At 45.3% G+C, this 17,547-nt stretch overlaps 1 protein-coding gene across 3 annotated transcripts in view; it reads right to left on the bottom strand.

Annotated features, from left to right (window-relative positions):
- Nucleotides 1-17,547, bottom strand: part of LINGO2 (leucine rich repeat and Ig domain containing 2) — a 1,932,610-nt gene that overhangs the window by 1,436,005 nt on the left and 479,058 nt on the right. The window lies entirely within an intron of this gene.

Here is a 17,547-nt window from a genome sequence, read left to right as displayed (position 1 = left end):
TAGACCAATTCGGTGCAGATGCGTTCTTTTGATCGCCCGTTATTGCATTTTAATGCAAATCGCGGCGACCAAAAAAACGTAATTCTGGCGTTTCGATTTTTTTTCTCGTTACGCCGTTTTGCGATCAGGTTAATGCTTTTTTTTTATTGATAGATCGGGCGATTCTGAATGCGGCGATTACAAATATGTGTAGGTTTGATTATTTTTTTATTGATTTATTTTGATTGGGGCGAAAGGGGGGTGATTTAAACTTTTATATTTTTTTTATTTTATTCACATTTTTTTTTACTTTTTTTTTTTAACTTTTACCATGCTTCTATAGCCTCCATGGGAGGCTAGAAGCAGGCACAGCCCGATCGGCTCTGCTACATAACAGCGATCATCAGATCGCTGTTATGTAGCTAAAATGCAGGTGTGCTGTGAGCGCCGACCACAGGGTGGCGCTCACAGGCACCGGCGATCAGTAACCATAGAGGTCTCAAGGACCTCTATGGTTACAATATACAAGCATCGCCGACCCCCGATCATGTGACGGGGGTCGGCGATGCGCTCATTTCCGGCCGCCCGGCCGGATGCGGTAGTTAAATGCCGCTGTCTGCGTTTTACAGCGGCATTTAACTAGTTAATAGCGGCGGGTGATCGCGATTTCACCCGCCGCTATTGCGCGCACATGTCAGCTGTAAAAAACAGCTGACATGTCGCGACTTTGATGTGCGCTCACCGCCGGAGTGCACATCAAAGCAGGGGACCCGACATCGGATGGGATAGTACGTCCGATGTCGGGAAGGGGTTAAACAACTGAATGTACGTTCTCCAAGGCCGGTGATTCCATAATTTTTGCCAGGGGTTGTAAATGCTGTAAAGGCGTGGAAGCCTTCAGTAGAAATAAGACAGAAAAGGCAACACCGTGCTGGGGAAAGCGCTTTTTTATGTGGATCCTTCTGTTTTTTTCTTTGTGCAATAGACATACAATGCTCAAAAAAATAAAAGGAACATTTAAATCCCACATCCTAGATATCACTGAATGAAATATTCCAGTTTAAATCTTAATTTGTTACATAGTGGAATGTGTTGAGAGCAATAAAATCTAAAAATTATCAATGTAAACCATAACTAATATCCCACGGTGGTCTGGAGTTGGAATTATGCTCAAAGTTAGAGTGGAAAATGAAGTTACAGGCTGATCCAACTTCAGTGGAAATGCCTCAAGACAAGGAAATGATGCTCAGTAGTGTGTGTGGCCTCCACATTCCTGTATGACCTCCCTACACCTGAGCATGCTCCTGATTAGGTGGTGGATGGTCTCCTGAGGGATCTCCTCCTAGACCTGGACTAAAGCATCCACCAACTCCTGGACAGTCTGTGGTGCAATGTGACGTTGGTGGATGGTGTGAGACATGATGTCCCAGATGTGTTCAATCGGATTCAGTTCTGGGGAATGGGCGATTCAATTCATAGCTTCAATGCCTTCATATTGCAGGAACTGCTGACACACTCCAGCCACATGAGGTCTGGCATTGTCCAGCATCAGGAGGAACCCAGGGCCAACCGCACCAGCAAATGGTCTCATAAGGGGTCTGAGGATCTCATCTCGGTACCTAATGGCAGTCAGGCTACCTCTGGTGAGCACATGGAGGGCCGTGCGGCCCTCCAAAGAAATGCCACCCTACACCATTACTGATGCACTGCCAAACCGGTCATGCTGAAGGATGTTGCAGGCAGCAGATCGCTCTCCATGGCGTCTCCAGACACTGTCACATCTGTCACATGTGCTCAGTGTGAACCTGATTTCATCTGTGAAGAGCACAGGGCACCAGTGGTGAATTTGCCAATCCTGGGGATACCAAGCGTCCTGCACGGTGTTGGGCTGTGAGTACAACCCCCATCTGTGCACGTCAGGCACTCAGACCATCCTCATGGAGATGGTTTCTAACCATTTGTTTAGACACATGCACATTTGCAGGGCTCTGGCAGTGCTCCTCCTGTTTCTCCTTGCACAAAAACTGAGGTAGCGGTCCTGCTGCTGGGTTGTTGCTCTCCTACGGCCCCCTCCACATCTCCTAGTGTACTGTCCTGCCTGGTAGCACCTTCAGCTTCTGGACACTACGCTGACAGACACAGCAAACTTTCTTGCCACAGCTCGCATTGATGTGCCATCCTGGATAAACTGCACTACCCACTTGTGTGGGTTGTAGAGTCCATCTCATGCTATGGCGAGTGTGAAAGCACAACCAACATATAAAAGTGACCAAAACATCAGCCAGAAAGCATTGATACTGAGATGTGGTCTGTGGTCCCCACCTGCAGAACCACTACTTTATTGAGTGTGTCTTGATAATTGCCAATAATTTCCATCTGTTGTCTATTCCATTTGCACAACAGCATGTGAAATTGATTGTCAAACAGTGTTGCTTCCTAAGTGGACAGTTTGATTTCACAGAAGTTTGATTTACTTGGAGTTATATTCTGTTGTTTAATTGTTCCCTTAATTTTTTTGAGCAGTGTATTATTTCAGTATTGAAGGAATGCCAAGTTCTATTTTCTTCTTGTAAATGAGGTGGAACCCTACTTGAACACCCTATAAGAGTGCAACATAAGCTTGATATAGACTAAATCAAGAAATGTCCACAAGTAACAAAGCTGGCACTTCAAATTGGAAAATGTAAAAGAAATCAGCCCAATGTCATCTATTAGAGGAATCTCTCTGCAGCAGAATCATAGTGCTTTCAGGACCCTGACAGACATGAGTGCTATGAGACTGCGTGCTGTAGAGAAACATCGGTACTGCACAAAGCTCATCAACATTAATCTACAGTGGGCCATTGGAAAGTGGTTAAGCTCTTTTCATGGCTGTTAAGTAATGATAGATCTTGCGAGCCATGCAAGAAGCTGCTTAAAGGAATAAACAGGGAGCTTTAGTAGGAGGACAGTTGAGTGGTGAGGTAAATATTATTTTTTCACCCTATTTTTCTTATGCTTTGAGGTCTGGAGAGAACCCAGAGGGCAATAAGGCACATTTCAAATACTCTGAATAAATTCAATAAAAATCAAGATTACTTGCCAAATTTGAGCAAACTACAAAATTCAAATTTTGGCAATTTTACTCACTACTAGTTTGGCAAATTTGCCATCTTCTTCTGGAGTGAATTAGAGGTTTTTTTTTGAGTATTTGTCAAAATAAACTGTGCTTCAAGGAATTATCATATTAATCTCAAATCTCGGCACATTGACTATAACAGTAGTATTATGTTTCAATGCTATATTCATGTCTCAGCTTGATTTTTTTAAGGTGCTGAAATAATTCTATTACAGTAAGGTATTGAATTCAATAAAGGAAAGAAAAGAACACGAGCATTAATATTAAAGCACTGTATCTAAAATCCTGGATTTGTAAACCTGTCAGCTAAAATACACATGTATAAAGTTCAGACAAGGCTTCATCATATTTTTATGGAGAGTTATAAGTTAAATAAATTCCTCGACAGACAATTTCCTTGTATGAAATGTATTCCTTTAACAAATAAAATCTTGATGTGAAGCAGCTTCCTTTTTATAAAACTCAGTTTTGAACCGCAGTTATGCTATTATCCTTATTGCTCTTGATTTTGGAATGCCTAGTTTGATGATGCATAAAGAAGTCTATTTTTTATATTTTCCATTTAGAGTTTGACCATATGCATTCAAAGATTAGTAGAACCAAAACATAAATCATCGTCTATTGCCAAAATTCATTATCACAAATCGGAAAAGTTCATACAGCTAAATTTTCTAGTTTCTATGTGTTGGCAATAGAAAAGAAATCCACGCTCCATAACATCTTCATTTTCTGGCAATACTTTTGCTTCACTATTCATAAGGAGCTTTATATTGGGCAGCTAACTCAACATATGACAAGGAGAAGTAACTCATAATAAACTCATAATAAATGTATCACTTCATTCATTCTGCTAATTATTTTCTTATGCACACTGCGTACTTTATTGCAATTTGTCAGCAACGATGAGAGATTTATTGTGAATTTATGGCAGTATCAGCTTTATACCTAATGCTGTTGTTATCCTTGAATTTGGTAATTTTAGAACATTTTTTTATTATTTTTTAAAGACAGCATGAAAACAATGTAGAGATTGAAAAAGAACACTGTCATGTAAAGTTACCTGTATTACTTTCAAGCTGCACACAGTGGAAATCATAGACTTAAAATCCCTAAATCCAACAAATTGGTTGAGTTGTTGTTTAGATCATAGCCTCATTAGAGCCAATGGAGACATCCATGCAGCATGGTCTGAGCACAGACTGCCATGTTCAGGCTAGCTGCGGAACTCCCACCCAGAGTGAGATAGCTTCATATTTTTCTAGGGTCACAAGAATTGTGGCCAGTCAGTACACTGAGGTTCATACTCACACTGCGTTGCAAGGATGTCTACAAGAGCCTGTGAGACCCTTAAGCAGCAGCACATGTAACTGCCAGCAGCAGCAGGAAGGCAATGGCTGACACTGTGTGTGCGACTGAAGAATCATGAATACTCACTGCTCTCTGCGTGCACAGTCCCCTGGCATGCAGAGCAGTGAGTATTCCAGCATCTGTGCTCTGCTTGTGAGCAGTGCATGATGTCCCTGCCATGCGCTGCTTACAAGCATATAGCAGCTGCTGGCAACAGAGCAGGACACTGCGAGGGAGCGCCGGGAACGTAATTGTAAGTTTTTTGTTTTTTAAAATGTTTTCTGATCAGGCCATGCATACCAGGATGGGGGTGGTGGCCAATCATACCAGATTATGGATGGGGCCACGTATACTAGGATAGGGATGGGGCAATGCATACTAGGACGAGATGAGGGCTCTGCATACCATGATAAGGATGGGGGCCATGCATACTAGGAAGAGATGGGGGCCCTGCATACCAGGATAAGGATAGGGCCCTGCATACTAGGACAAGATGGGGGCCCTGCATACTAGGATGGGGATAAGGGTGATCATTCTTGTCAGGATAGGGATGATGGGGACCATTCCTGTCAGGATAGAAATGAGGGGGCCATGCATATAAAGATAGGGATAAGGGGACCAGGCATACCAGGGTTGGGATAAAAGGTGCCATGTGTTAGGCGCCGGGATTCTTCCACTGCACATGGTAGATCCCAAGCCTTGCCTGCATCTGTAGTTTCCCATCCAGCTTTGGCCGCAGTGGGTGCTGATGAGCATGGACGTCGGTCCCAATGTCTTGCTCAGGTTCGTGCTATTCGCATGGTTACTGCTGGCTCTTCAGCCAAGCATATTGTAACCAGCAGTAGGCAGCAACGAGCAAATGCTCTGGAGACCAGAAATCACCCTACTGAGCATGCTTGTGATGTGGCTACATCTCATTGGTGGTCGGTTATCAGCTGCTCTGGTGATGTGGCATCTCCGGATTGGTCGACAGGCAAGGTCCTGTCTGACTGGACTTGAGCTTTATGTATAAAAGGCTCTCAGAGGTGAACGCAGGTGTGCTAGTACCAACCTCTTTCCATGTGAGAATGAGACATGGCAACAGTGTGGTTTTTGTCAGCATGTGCTCAGTGTCAGCGGTAATCTGTTAGAATTCCAGCACCTCCGGAGAGGAGTTTGTTTGTATGGATTCAGGGCTGGCATTTAGCCATTAGAATTCCGGCACCTCCTGGAGAGGAGTTGTTTGCTGCTGCTGACTGCTTGACCACTGTTTGCTACTTGCCCCATTAGTGGGCTTCGATCCCCTGTGAGGTTAACAGGGATAGTGTCTAGCGTAATATATTCTTTCTTACTGTGAGCAAATGACACAGCTCTGTTGCAGAGCATCTGCTTCGTTACTGTGTATGAGTGACACAGCTCTATAGCAGAGCATCTATTCTGTTTCTGTGTGTGACTGACACAACTTTGTGTGCTATTAACTGAGTGACATGTAACTCAGTCTGAGCTAGCAATCGCATGCTACATGTTCCGCCATTGTTCACATTAACTGCAGTTTTACATCTCTCCACTGTGGACCCTAGGTTGCGATTACACTTCTTTATTAAATGTATTTATTGCTATCCGCCAACCCTAACAGTATACTAGTGCCAGGGTCTGGCTAGCAATGGCGTATAAGCAGCAACTACAGCGTTACATCCTGCAGCTGGAGGGCAGCTTGTCGGCTTTTAAGTGGACAACTTCAGTAGTGGATTTTACCACAGTTGTGGCACAAGCTGCCAATGAGGCTGCTATGAGGGTCAGTGCTACAATGCCTGTCCCATCTTTTCCACGTGTCCAGCCCCCCGATAAATTCTCGGGAGGAAGCAAGGCTTGCAGGGGATTTGTGAACCAGTGCGCTATTCATTTGGAGCTGCTGGCCTCACATTTCCCATCTGAATAGACCAAAATGGGATTTGTAGTATCTCTATTGACTGGAAGGGCATTGGTGTGGGCTACGCCGCTGTGGGAGTGTAATGACCAGCTGATTCAGAAAGCCTCTAGTTTTCTTGTTGCTCTGAAACAGGTCTTTCTGGGTTGTCAAGTGACTAATGACACCACACTCCAACTCCTGGCTTTAACTCAGGGTTCTTCCTTGGTCAGCCAATTTATTGTCCAGTTTTGGACTTTAGCATCCGAACTGGAATGGCCAGATAAAGTCCTGATTCCCGTGTTCTTGCGGGGTCTTGTTGTCAACATGAAAGATGCCCTTTCCACTAGTGAGATTCCCACTACACTTGAGGACTTGATAACGGTGTCCACTCGCAGTGTAGATAAAGGATTCGGTTGGCTCCAACTTTTACCATTCCTCCTGCTCTGACCACTGAGCCAGTGGAGGCCATGGAGATATCTCAAGCAGAACACAGGTCACATTTCATTTGTCCACGATCGATCTGCTTTGTTTGAGGGCAGGCAGGTCATATTGCCAACAAGTGCACCATGCGGCAGGGAAACGACTCTGTCTAGTGGCTATCGGAGGAGGCTCACTAGGTACAGCGGATGTGTCCTCCAAATTAACCTTTAAGGTGACCCTGTCATATGGATCAACTACTCACATTACTGAGGCTTATGTGGATTCCGGGACCGAGGGCAACTTTCCATCTTGCACCTATGCCCGACGGCACGCAATTCCCATTAGTAATGCTCCCGAAGACAATCACCATTTAAGTCGTTAATGGGGCTGCCCTGTCCATCCAAATCACTTATCAAACCATCTCTCTTACACTCACATTCTCTCCAAAGCATCAGGAGATAATATCCTTGTTAGTCATGCATGAGGGTATTGATGAGGTGCTGTTGGGCATACCCTGGTTGCACCGCCATTCACCTCATATAGATTGGGAAAATGGGAGCATATTGGAATGGAGTAAGTCATGTGAGGGACAGTGTCTTAGGCTCCACATTCAGGTTGGGTCATCTGACATCCCTTCAGACCTAACACTTCTTCCTAGCCACTATTGGCAATATGCAGATGTATTTTAAAAAAAGGCTGAGGAGACTCTTCCTCTTCATCACCCGTATGAATGCCCTATTGATCATATTAGGGGGCAGAGCCTCTTCAGGGGCATGTTTAACCATTGTCTCTCCCTGAGACTGACGCTATGTCGGAGTAAAGTAAATCAAGGAGAACCCGGCGAGAGGATTTAATAGGAAGTCAGTGTCTCCTGCAAGAGCTGGGTTCTTCTTTGTCCTGAAGAAGAGAGAACTTCGTCCTTGCTTAGTTTATAGGTGTTTTTGAATGCAATTACCATGAAAAATTTATACCCTTTGCCACTCATCTCTGAGCTCTTTGACAGGCTATGGGGTGTTACAATTTTCACTAAATTGGATCTGCTTGGGGCCTATAACTTAAATCGCATACGAGAAGGGGATGAATGGAAGACTGCATTTAATACTTGGGACGGTGATTATGAGTATTTAGTGATGACATTTGGTCTCTGTAATACTCCCGTAGTCTTCCAGGATTTCATTAACAACATCTTTCGGGAGCTGTCATCCATATCTGTAGTGGTGTTTCTTGATGACATCCTTATCTACTCTCCAGACATTTTCACTCACCGAAAAAGATGCCTGTAGAGTCTTCTTCAAGCTTTATGCGCCAATTCCCTTTTCGCCAAATTGGATAAGTGCGCATTTGAGCATGAGTCTCTGCCGTTTCTAGGGTATATTATCTCTGACCAGGGCTTGGCAATGGACCCTGCCAAGCTAGAGTCATTGATGAATTGGCAGGAACCACATTCTCTTAAAGCGGTGCAGCGCATCATGGGGTTTAACAACTGTTACCACCAGTTCATTACTCACTTTTCTACCCTAGCAGTTCCATTGGTAGCCCTCACCAAGAAGGGAGCTAACACTAAGCAGTGGTTCAATGAGGTTTCTATGGTTTTTACTTCCCTAAAGTCCCATTTTTCTAGGGTGCCAGTGCTACATCAGTACGATGTGGATAAGCCCTTTATCCTGGAACGCCTCTTCCATCGGTGCAGGAGCAGTCCTGTACCAGAAGAATGCTCATGGTAGAAAACATCCCTGTCTTTTTCCAAGACCTTCTCATTGGCGGCAAGGAATAATTCTATTGGGGACAGGGAGTTATTGGCCATGAAATTGGACTTTTCGGAGTGGAGACACCATCTTGAGGGGGGCTAGGCACTCCTTCAATGTTTTCATGGATCACAAGAATCTGCTGTACTTTCAGATGGCTCAGCAGCTGAATTCTCGTCAGGCCAGGTTGTCCTTATTCTTCTCCAGATTTAACTTCACTATCCATTTTCTGCCTGGGGAAAATAATTTACATGCTGATGCCCTGTCATGCTCTGTAGTCTCATCCAAAGAGGGGAATGAGCCATGGTTAATTGTCCCTTCAGAGAGTCTCAGAACGATGGCACCGGTGTCGCTAGAGCAGGTGCCTCCGGACAAATCCTATGTTCCACCTAACTAGCAGCTGGAGGTACTCTCTTGGGCACACACTTCCAAGCTGGGTGGGTATTTTGGCATGAAGGGGACCACTGAGCTTCTGGCAAGGTCTTATTGGTGGTCTTTGATGGTGCATAATATAAGGGACTACATTCAAGCTTGTGTCTCGTGTGCCAGGAATTGGGCTTCTAGGCAGAGACCCGCAGGCTTGCTTCATCCCTTGCCGGTGGCAGATAGGCCCTGGGAGATGGTTAGGATGGACTTTTTTGTGGACTTGCCCAAGTCCCGTAATAATACAGTCATTTGGGTAGTCACCAACCATTTCTCTAAGATGGTACATCTGGTCCCCCCTCTGCACATACCATCTGCATGGTCTCCGGCAGCACTCTTTGTGAAGTATGTTTTTCATCTGAGACCGGGGTCCCCAGTTCGCCTCTTGGTTCTGAAGAGAGCTTCCTCAGTTGCTCTGTATTGAGCTCAATCTCTCTATTACATATCATCCCGAGATGAATGAGCTGGTATAGAGGGTCAATTGGACTCTGGTCACGTACCTTCGGCATTTTATCTCTGCCAGGCATGATGACTGGATATCTTTACTGCCTTGAGCAGAGTTTGTGCTAAATAATGGCGTCTCTGATTCCACTAGGCAGACACCATTCCTCCTTAACTACGGTCAGCATCCACATTTTCCCATGTCCATGCCCATCTCATCTTTCAACCCTACGGTGGTGGACTGGGCAGTGGAGGTTCATGATGTTTGGGACCATGCTCAGGATGCCATTAGGGCTTCAAAGGAGAGAATGAGGGTCTCCGCCGAAGCTCATCATTGTCCAGCTCTGATCTTTGCCCCTGGTGATTTAGGGTGGCTCTCGGCTGGTAACATCAGGCTGCATGTGGAGTCCTGAAAGAGATGAACCCTGTGGTCTATCATCTCAGCCTTCCACCACATCTTATAACATGTTGAAACTCGTATATGACACGGTGTTGTGGGACTCCTGCTGGGAGTTCTAATATGTCCTCAGACGATTTTGAGGTCAATGTCATTGTCGGGTCCAAGGTGGTACGTGGCAAAAAAAATATTTTGGTGGACTGAAGGGTCATGGGCCCGAGGATAGGACCTGTGAACCTATAGAGCACATTCGTACCCCCCAGTTTATTGCGGCTTTTGAGCATGTCAAACGTCACCTGGGGATGATAGTGTGGGGAGTAATGTTAGGTGCCAGGATACTCCTGCTGCACAGGGTTGATCTCAAGCCTTGCTTGCATCTGTGGTCTCTTATCCAGCTTTGGCTGCTGCTGGTGCTGCTGAGCATAGACGTCAGTCCCAGTGTCTTGCTGAGGCTCATGCTATTTGTCTTGTTCCTGCTGACTCTTCAGCCAAGCCTATGGTAACCAGCAGTAGGCAGCGATGAGCGAATGCTCTGGAGACTAAGCCCATAAATCAACCTACTGAGCATGCTTGTGATGTGGCGACATCTTATTGGTGGTCGGTTGTCAGCTGCTCTGGTGATGTGGCAGCTCCGGTTTAGTCCACAGGGCAAGATCCTGTCCGACTGGACTTGAGCTTTACATACAAAAGGCTGTAGATTTGCACACAGGTGTGCTAGTATCAACCTCTTTCCATGTGGGAATGAGACATTGCAATAGTGTGGTTTTTGTCAGCATGTGCTCAGGGTCAGCGGTAAGCCATTAGAATTCTTGCACCTCCGGAGAGGAGTTTGTTTGTATGGATTCAGGGCTGGCATCTAGCCTTTAGAATTCTGGCACCTCCGAACAGGAGTTAGTTGAGTGCTGCTGATGACTGCTTGACCACTGTTTGCTACTTGCCCTGTTAGCGGGCTTTGATCCCTGTGAGGTTAACAGGGATCCTGTTTAGCATCATATATTATTTGTTACTGTGTGCGAGTGACACAGCTCAATTGCAGAGCATCTGCTTCATAACTGTGTGCGAGTGACACAACTTTGTGTGCTGTTCAATGAGTGACGTGTTACTCAGTGTGAGCTAGCAATTGCTCGCAACGTGTTCCGCCATTATTCACATTAGCTGCAGTTTTACATCTCTGCACGGTGGACCTCGGGTTGCAATTGCACTTTGTTATTAAATTTATTTAGTGCATCCACCAACCCTAACATCATGTGTATCAGGATGGGGATGAGGGGACCATATATAACAGGATAGTGGATATTAAGTACAGAATTGACCACATTTTTTGCTTCAATTTTTTTTCCTAATTTCTTCCTCTAAAACTTAGGTGAGTCTTATGTTCCAAAGCGTCTTATAGTCTGAAAAATATGGTATATAATGCAAAATAAAAATGAAAAAAATAAACCTCCCCTTTAGCATATGTTCACATGGAGTGTTTTGTCTTTATTTTTTACTTTAACATGCGTGAGAGCTCTCACTCCTATATTTGGGAGAACCCTCCCTCATGCCAAATAGTTAGCAAGATAGTGGAATACATATTCCCCATCCCTTTACAATGCCATTTCAAACATGCTCACTTGAATTTTGGGTATCGCCTGCCACCACCACCATGTCCACTACCATGTCATTATGCTGCACTCGCTTACAATTTGCAGAATGTCAGCAGGTGCTGTGAAGCCTGAGTTTGGTAAGGGCCCTCAGGTGGCCCTGTATCATTCATTTGGGAGAGCTCTCACATGTACATCCAGGAGATCCCTCCCTAATGCCAAATAGTTAGCCAGATAGTAGAATTCATATTCCCCATCCCTTTACAATGCCATTTCAAACATGCTCTCTTGAATTTTGGGCATTGCCCGCCACCACCGCCATGTCATTATGTGTCCCTCGCTGACAATAAGCAGAGTGACAGCAGGTGTCATGAAATCTCAGTTTGGTAAGAGCACACAGGTTGCCCTGTATCATACATTTGGGAGAGCTTTTATCCTAATTCAGGAGGTCTCCCCCTCATGGCAAATGGTTAGCCAGATTGTGGAATACATATTCCTAATCCCTTTACAATGTCATTTAAAAAATGCCCATTTGAATTTTGGGCATCACATGCCACCACCACCATATCATTATGCAGATCTCACTATTAATATTCAGAGGGCCATCAGGTGCTGTGAAACCTACGTTTTGTAAGGTCCACGGTTCATTTTTGCCACCAGATCCCAATGGAACCACAGTCATAGCAGGTGAAGCCACTGTAAGGTGAATATAATACAGGAGTTGGGTGAGCTCTATGATCAATGTCAGTAAATTGAATTATACCAGACGCCAAAAGCATTACAATTAATTTCTGAATACAGTGCATGCAAGTGAGGGCCTGCATTGTGGTCTGTCTGTCTGTCTGTCATGCCTGAAACCCAAGTTAGGAACATGTACAAGCCTTATTTCACTTGGAAGCAGCCTCCTCAAGGGAAAGAGACAGAAGTGCCATTGCCCTATCTGCACACGCCTATGAACTACTTTAGGAAACTATCCAACCAGGCAGAATGTATCCACTGAATAGTGTTGAGCATTCCGATACTGCAAGTATCGGGTATCGGCCGATACTTGCTGTATCGGAATTCCGATACCGAGATCCGATATTTTTGTGATATCGGGTATCGGTATCGAAACAACATTAATGTAAAAATGTGTAAAAGAGAGAATTAAAATAAAAAATATTGCTATACTCACCTCTCCGACGCAGCCTGCACCTTACCGAGGGAAGCGGCAGCGTTCTTTGTTTAAAATTCGCGCTTTTCTTTCCTTTACGTGAGTCCCGGCTTGTGATTGGTTGCGTGCCGCCCATGTGACCGGGACGCAACCAATCACAGCAAGCCGTGACGTAATTTCAGGTCCTTCAGGATTTTAAAATTACGTTCCGGCGTTGTGATTGGTTGCGTCGCAGTCACATGGGCGACGCAACCAATCACAGCAAGCCGTGACGTAATTTCAGGTCCTTAAGGATTTTAAAATTACGTCCCGGCTTTGTGATTGGTTGCGTCGCAGTCACATGGGAGACGCAACCAATCACAAGCCGTGACGTCACGGGAGGCTGGACACGCGCGCATTTTAAAATGGGCGCGTGTCCAGCCTCCCGTGACGTCCCGGCTTGTGATTGGTTGCGCCGCGATCAACCAATCACAAGCCGGGAGGCTGGACACGCGCGCATTTTAAAATTTTAAAATGCGCGCGTGTCCAGCCTCCTGGCTTGTGATTGGTTGACCGCGGCGCAACCAATCACAAGCCGGGACGTCACGGGAGGCTGGACACGCGCCCATTTTAAAATTTTAAAATGCGCGCGTGTCCAGCCTCCCGGCTTGTGATTGGTTGACCGCGGCGCACAAAATGAGTGAGGATGAACTAAACCAAACAAGGGGAAACTGCCAATGTTGTCAAAACATCAATTATTGCATAATAAGTTTGGTCGAATTTGCAGGATGTGTCTCACATTCCCATGTATCACCTCTCAGCTGATGTATTATACAAGCCTCCCGGCTTGTGATTGGTTGACCGCGGCGCAACCAATCACAAGCCGGGACGTCACGGGAGGCTGGACACGCGCCCATTTTAAAAAGCGCGCGTGTCCAGCCTCCCGTGACGTCACGGCTTGTGATTGGTTAATGGCGGCCATGTTGCCGGGACGCGGACCAATCACAGCAAGCCGTGACGTAATTTTGTCACGGCTTGCTGTGATTGGTCCGCGTCCCGGCAACATGGCGCCGTGACCAATCATAAGCCGGGACGTCACTGGAGGCTGGACACGCGCGCTTTTTAAAAAGCGCGCGTGTCCAGCCTCCCGTGACGTCACGGCTTGTGATTGGTTAATGGCGGCCATGTTGCCGGGACGCAGACCAATCACAGCAAGCCGTGACGTAATTTCGTCACGGCTTGCTGTGATTGGTCCGCGTCCCGGCAACATGGCCGCCCTGACCAATCACTAGCCGGGACTTCACGTAACCAAGTAAAAGCGCAAATTTTAAACAAACAACGCTGCCGGTTCCCTCGCTGAGGTCCAGGCTGCGTCGGACAGGTGAGTATAGCGATATTTTTTATTTTAATTCTTTCTTTTACACATTTATATGGATCCCAGGGCCTGAAGGAGAGTTTCCTCTCCTTCAGACCCTGGGAACCATCAGGAATACCGTCCAATACTTGAGTCCCATTGACTTGTATTGGTATCGGGTATCGGTATCGGATTGGATCCGATACTTTGCTGGTATCGGCCGATACTTTCCGATACCGATACTTTCAAGTATCGGACGGTATCGCTCAACACTACCACTGAATAATTTTGTGCAACATTGGAGTAATTGCAGGATATGTCCCAGAGAGCTTCGTGGTCTATGGAGTGTATTACTCAGGTGACAGGCAGTGCTACAGAGCTCACATAAAGGCCTTAGCATGGCAATGACCATGTTGCAATATGTGTAAGGCTGCGGCCTGAATAGGTCTGTGGTGCATATTAACCCAGTCTTTTAAACATGCTTAAAATATGCAGATACTGGCCAATATCACCATCAATTTTTTGTAAGGAACCAAATTTAGAAAATGTAAGGGAAGGAACAGTTTAATAAAGAAACAGAAGTCTCATTTAGGAGCCTCAATTTGTGAACAGATTTATATATTGCCAACGGACAACTGAATGCTACTGGAACTGGACGTGGTTGCTGACTGTTGTGTTTGTGCAACTGTAGTTTGTGGACAGCAGAGTGGGAGTGACATAACACAGGAGAAGGGCCAGTGGTTTCACCATCAGATACATATTTTGTACCCAGCCGTTCCACCGACCTACTGGGGTGCTGCGTATATGAGCAGTATATACTCATATTATTATTCTTTGTAAAGATGAAACCTAAAGAATTGCGTGGAGCATAGTAATGCATTTGTGCTCAAAAAGTGCATACTCAAAAAACAACATCAGGCTTCCAGATATACACTTAAAGAGACCATAAGATGGGCAACACAATATCGAATATATAGAGATTGAGAGTAGAAATTTGACCATTGACAATGTACAAAGGTTTCTAAAAATTATCCCAAGGGGGCTGTATCACACACACTGAAACCACGATGGGGACATCACAATACACTTAGCATTTATTACAAGAGATAGAAATATAGAGTACAAGTTTCAATATTACACAATGTGCAAAGGTTTCAAAATATTAGCCAATTGGTCTCAGACCAGCTGAAAGACACCGTGATGGGGACATCACAATATACTTAGCTATTATTACAAGAGGTAGAGATATAGAGTACAAGTTTCACCATTGCAGAATGTGAAAAGGTTTAAAAAAACTACCCAAGTGGTCTATCTCAGACAAGCTGAAAGATGACATGATGGAGATATAACAATACAATTAGCAGTTATTATTACAAGAGGTAGAGAATACAAGCTTCATGATTGCACAATGTGCAAAGGTTTCAAAATTTACAAAACAATACCTATGTGGGGTATACATAGGTGATCATTAAGTACTTGTTGCAAGAGAAGGAGGAGGAGGAGGAGTTGATTTCCTGAACAAAATAGTTTTGGATGGTAATGGATAGAAGTTAAGACAACTTCCAAAAAAAAAAATTGCCTGTCTTTACATAACGTTGCTGTCATCCGTAGGGCTTACAAAATCAGAGGAAATCCAGCCATTGTTCAATTTTAGAGGATTCACCCTGTCTGCATTTTCCATCTTGGTGCAGTACTCAAAGTTTTCAAAAACTTCATATAGGTCAGCGATCCACACCCACTCGACAGTTGTTATTTGTGGGGGCTGAGTGTTACTCTGACGTGTATTGAGAAGCTGAAATTCAGAGACTGCCCTCTGATGCTCACTAAGCCTTGCCAACATATAGAAGGTCGAATTCCAGAGTGTAGGCAGGTCACAAATCAGTAGGTGACGAGACAAACTAAAGCACTGCTGCAGCAAAGCTAGACCGGCAAAAGCCTGAGATGACTTTCGGAAATGTATGGTGACACGACATACCTTGGCAAGTAGGTTAAGCAAGTCAGGGTATGTTTTTAAAAATCGCTGTACAATCAAGTTCAGCACATGGGCCATGCATGGAACGTGTACCAGATTGCCAAGGTTTAAAGCCACCACCAAGTTAAGCCCATTTTTTCACACAACCAGACTTGGTTGGAGGTTCAGGGGGAAGAGCTTCTGATCGGTCTGTTCTTATATCACTTTCAACTGCTCAGCTGCATTGTGAGCTTTATCATCTAATCAGATGAGCTTCAGCATAGCGTGCTGCTGCTTTACCAAGGCAATGCTGCAGATTTCCCTGCTAAGGAGTGATGGGGAGGCTAGTTTCACTGCAGAAGAGGAGGAGGAGAGACAGGAAGTGGAATATGAAGGGACTGAAACCCTGATGGAAGTTGGGCCTTCTATTCTTGGTGTGGGTAAGATGTGTGATGTACCTGCCTCTGACTCTGTCCCAGACTCCATCAGGATAGCCCAGTGTGCCATCAAGGAAATGTATCATCCCTGTCCACAAGAACTTGTACACATGTCTGTTGTTAGGTGGAACTTCCCAGTGACTGCGTTGGCCAGACCATGGCTGATATTGTGTAGCACGTGTTTAAGTAATGCAGGGACGGCACACTGGGAAAAATAGTGGTAGCTGGGAGTTGAGTACCATGGGGCTGCCATTGCAAGTGGTCGATGAAAGAATCAGTTCTCACAAGTCAAAACTGCAACATTTTCAGGGCTGTCAATATGGCAATGTAGGTGTTTATCTGTTGGGCCTGTGGGTGGGTGGCCTGATATTTCTACTTTCTAGTAAATGTCTGGGGCAGGGACAACTAAGTGGACATGGCTGCTGACTGTTGTGTGTGTGCAACTGCTGTTTGTGGACAGGAGGCATCAGTGCCTACTTCATGATCAGCAGATTTGGAAGGCCATAAAACAGGGGAAAGGGCAGTGTTTTCTCCCTCAGGTGCAGATTTGGTACCCAGGCATTCCAGCCACCTACTGAAGTTCTTGAATGCCATGCTCAGGTTGGCAGTGTTCTTGCTTCTTCTTAGTTTGCATTAGCAGATGCTGCAAATTACAGATGTTTTATCTGTAGGACGTTCATAAAAAAAACTGCCATACAACGTACTCTTGGCCTGTTATCTAGCCGAGTGGGGGGCTCTTTGGAACCGTTGACAGAGTTCTACCTTTTGCCAAACCACTACCTCTTCTTGCCTGTTTTCTTGCTATGGAACCATCCCTCTCTCCACTGCTGTGCTCTCCAGGCATAATATCATGCCAGGTTTGATCAGTGGCTTCATGATCGACCACGTAGGGTCCAATTCCTCAATCTGATTCTCCTTCTGAGTTCTGATTTGAGGCTGCCCTGATGGCAACTGAGCCTCATGATTATCCTCCACCTCTTCCCCAATGTGCCTTTCTCTTGGCCGTGGGTGCTCACATGTTTGGGCATCACTGCACTCCACCTCCTCATGACCCACTTTAATGGTGCAAATGAGATGCCTGACAAATTACAAGGGAATATAAGCAGTTCCTCAGAGTGGCAAGCTTTGGGGTCATATGTCTCCTGGGACACTTGATGGTGGGAGGAAGGAGGACCAAGTTGAGGATTCAGATGCCAAGCCTCTTGGCTAGTGAACCTGGTTGTGTGGAAGACTTTTTGGTGTTGCTTGTCAACACAGTGGAGCCTTTGTCGGCCATCCAACCCACAATATACTTGCACTTGTCTGAGTTTGTTAGTGTTGTAGTGCACTGAA

The sequence above is a fragment of the Ranitomeya variabilis genome, chromosome 1 (assembly GCF_051348905.1).
Source record: "Ranitomeya variabilis isolate aRanVar5 chromosome 1, aRanVar5.hap1, whole genome shotgun sequence".
Classification (NCBI taxonomy): Eukaryota; Metazoa; Chordata; class Amphibia; order Anura; family Dendrobatidae; genus Ranitomeya; species Ranitomeya variabilis.
The sequence above is the reverse complement of the archived record's forward strand: the minus strand, read 5'-3'. Positions and strand labels throughout refer to the sequence as shown.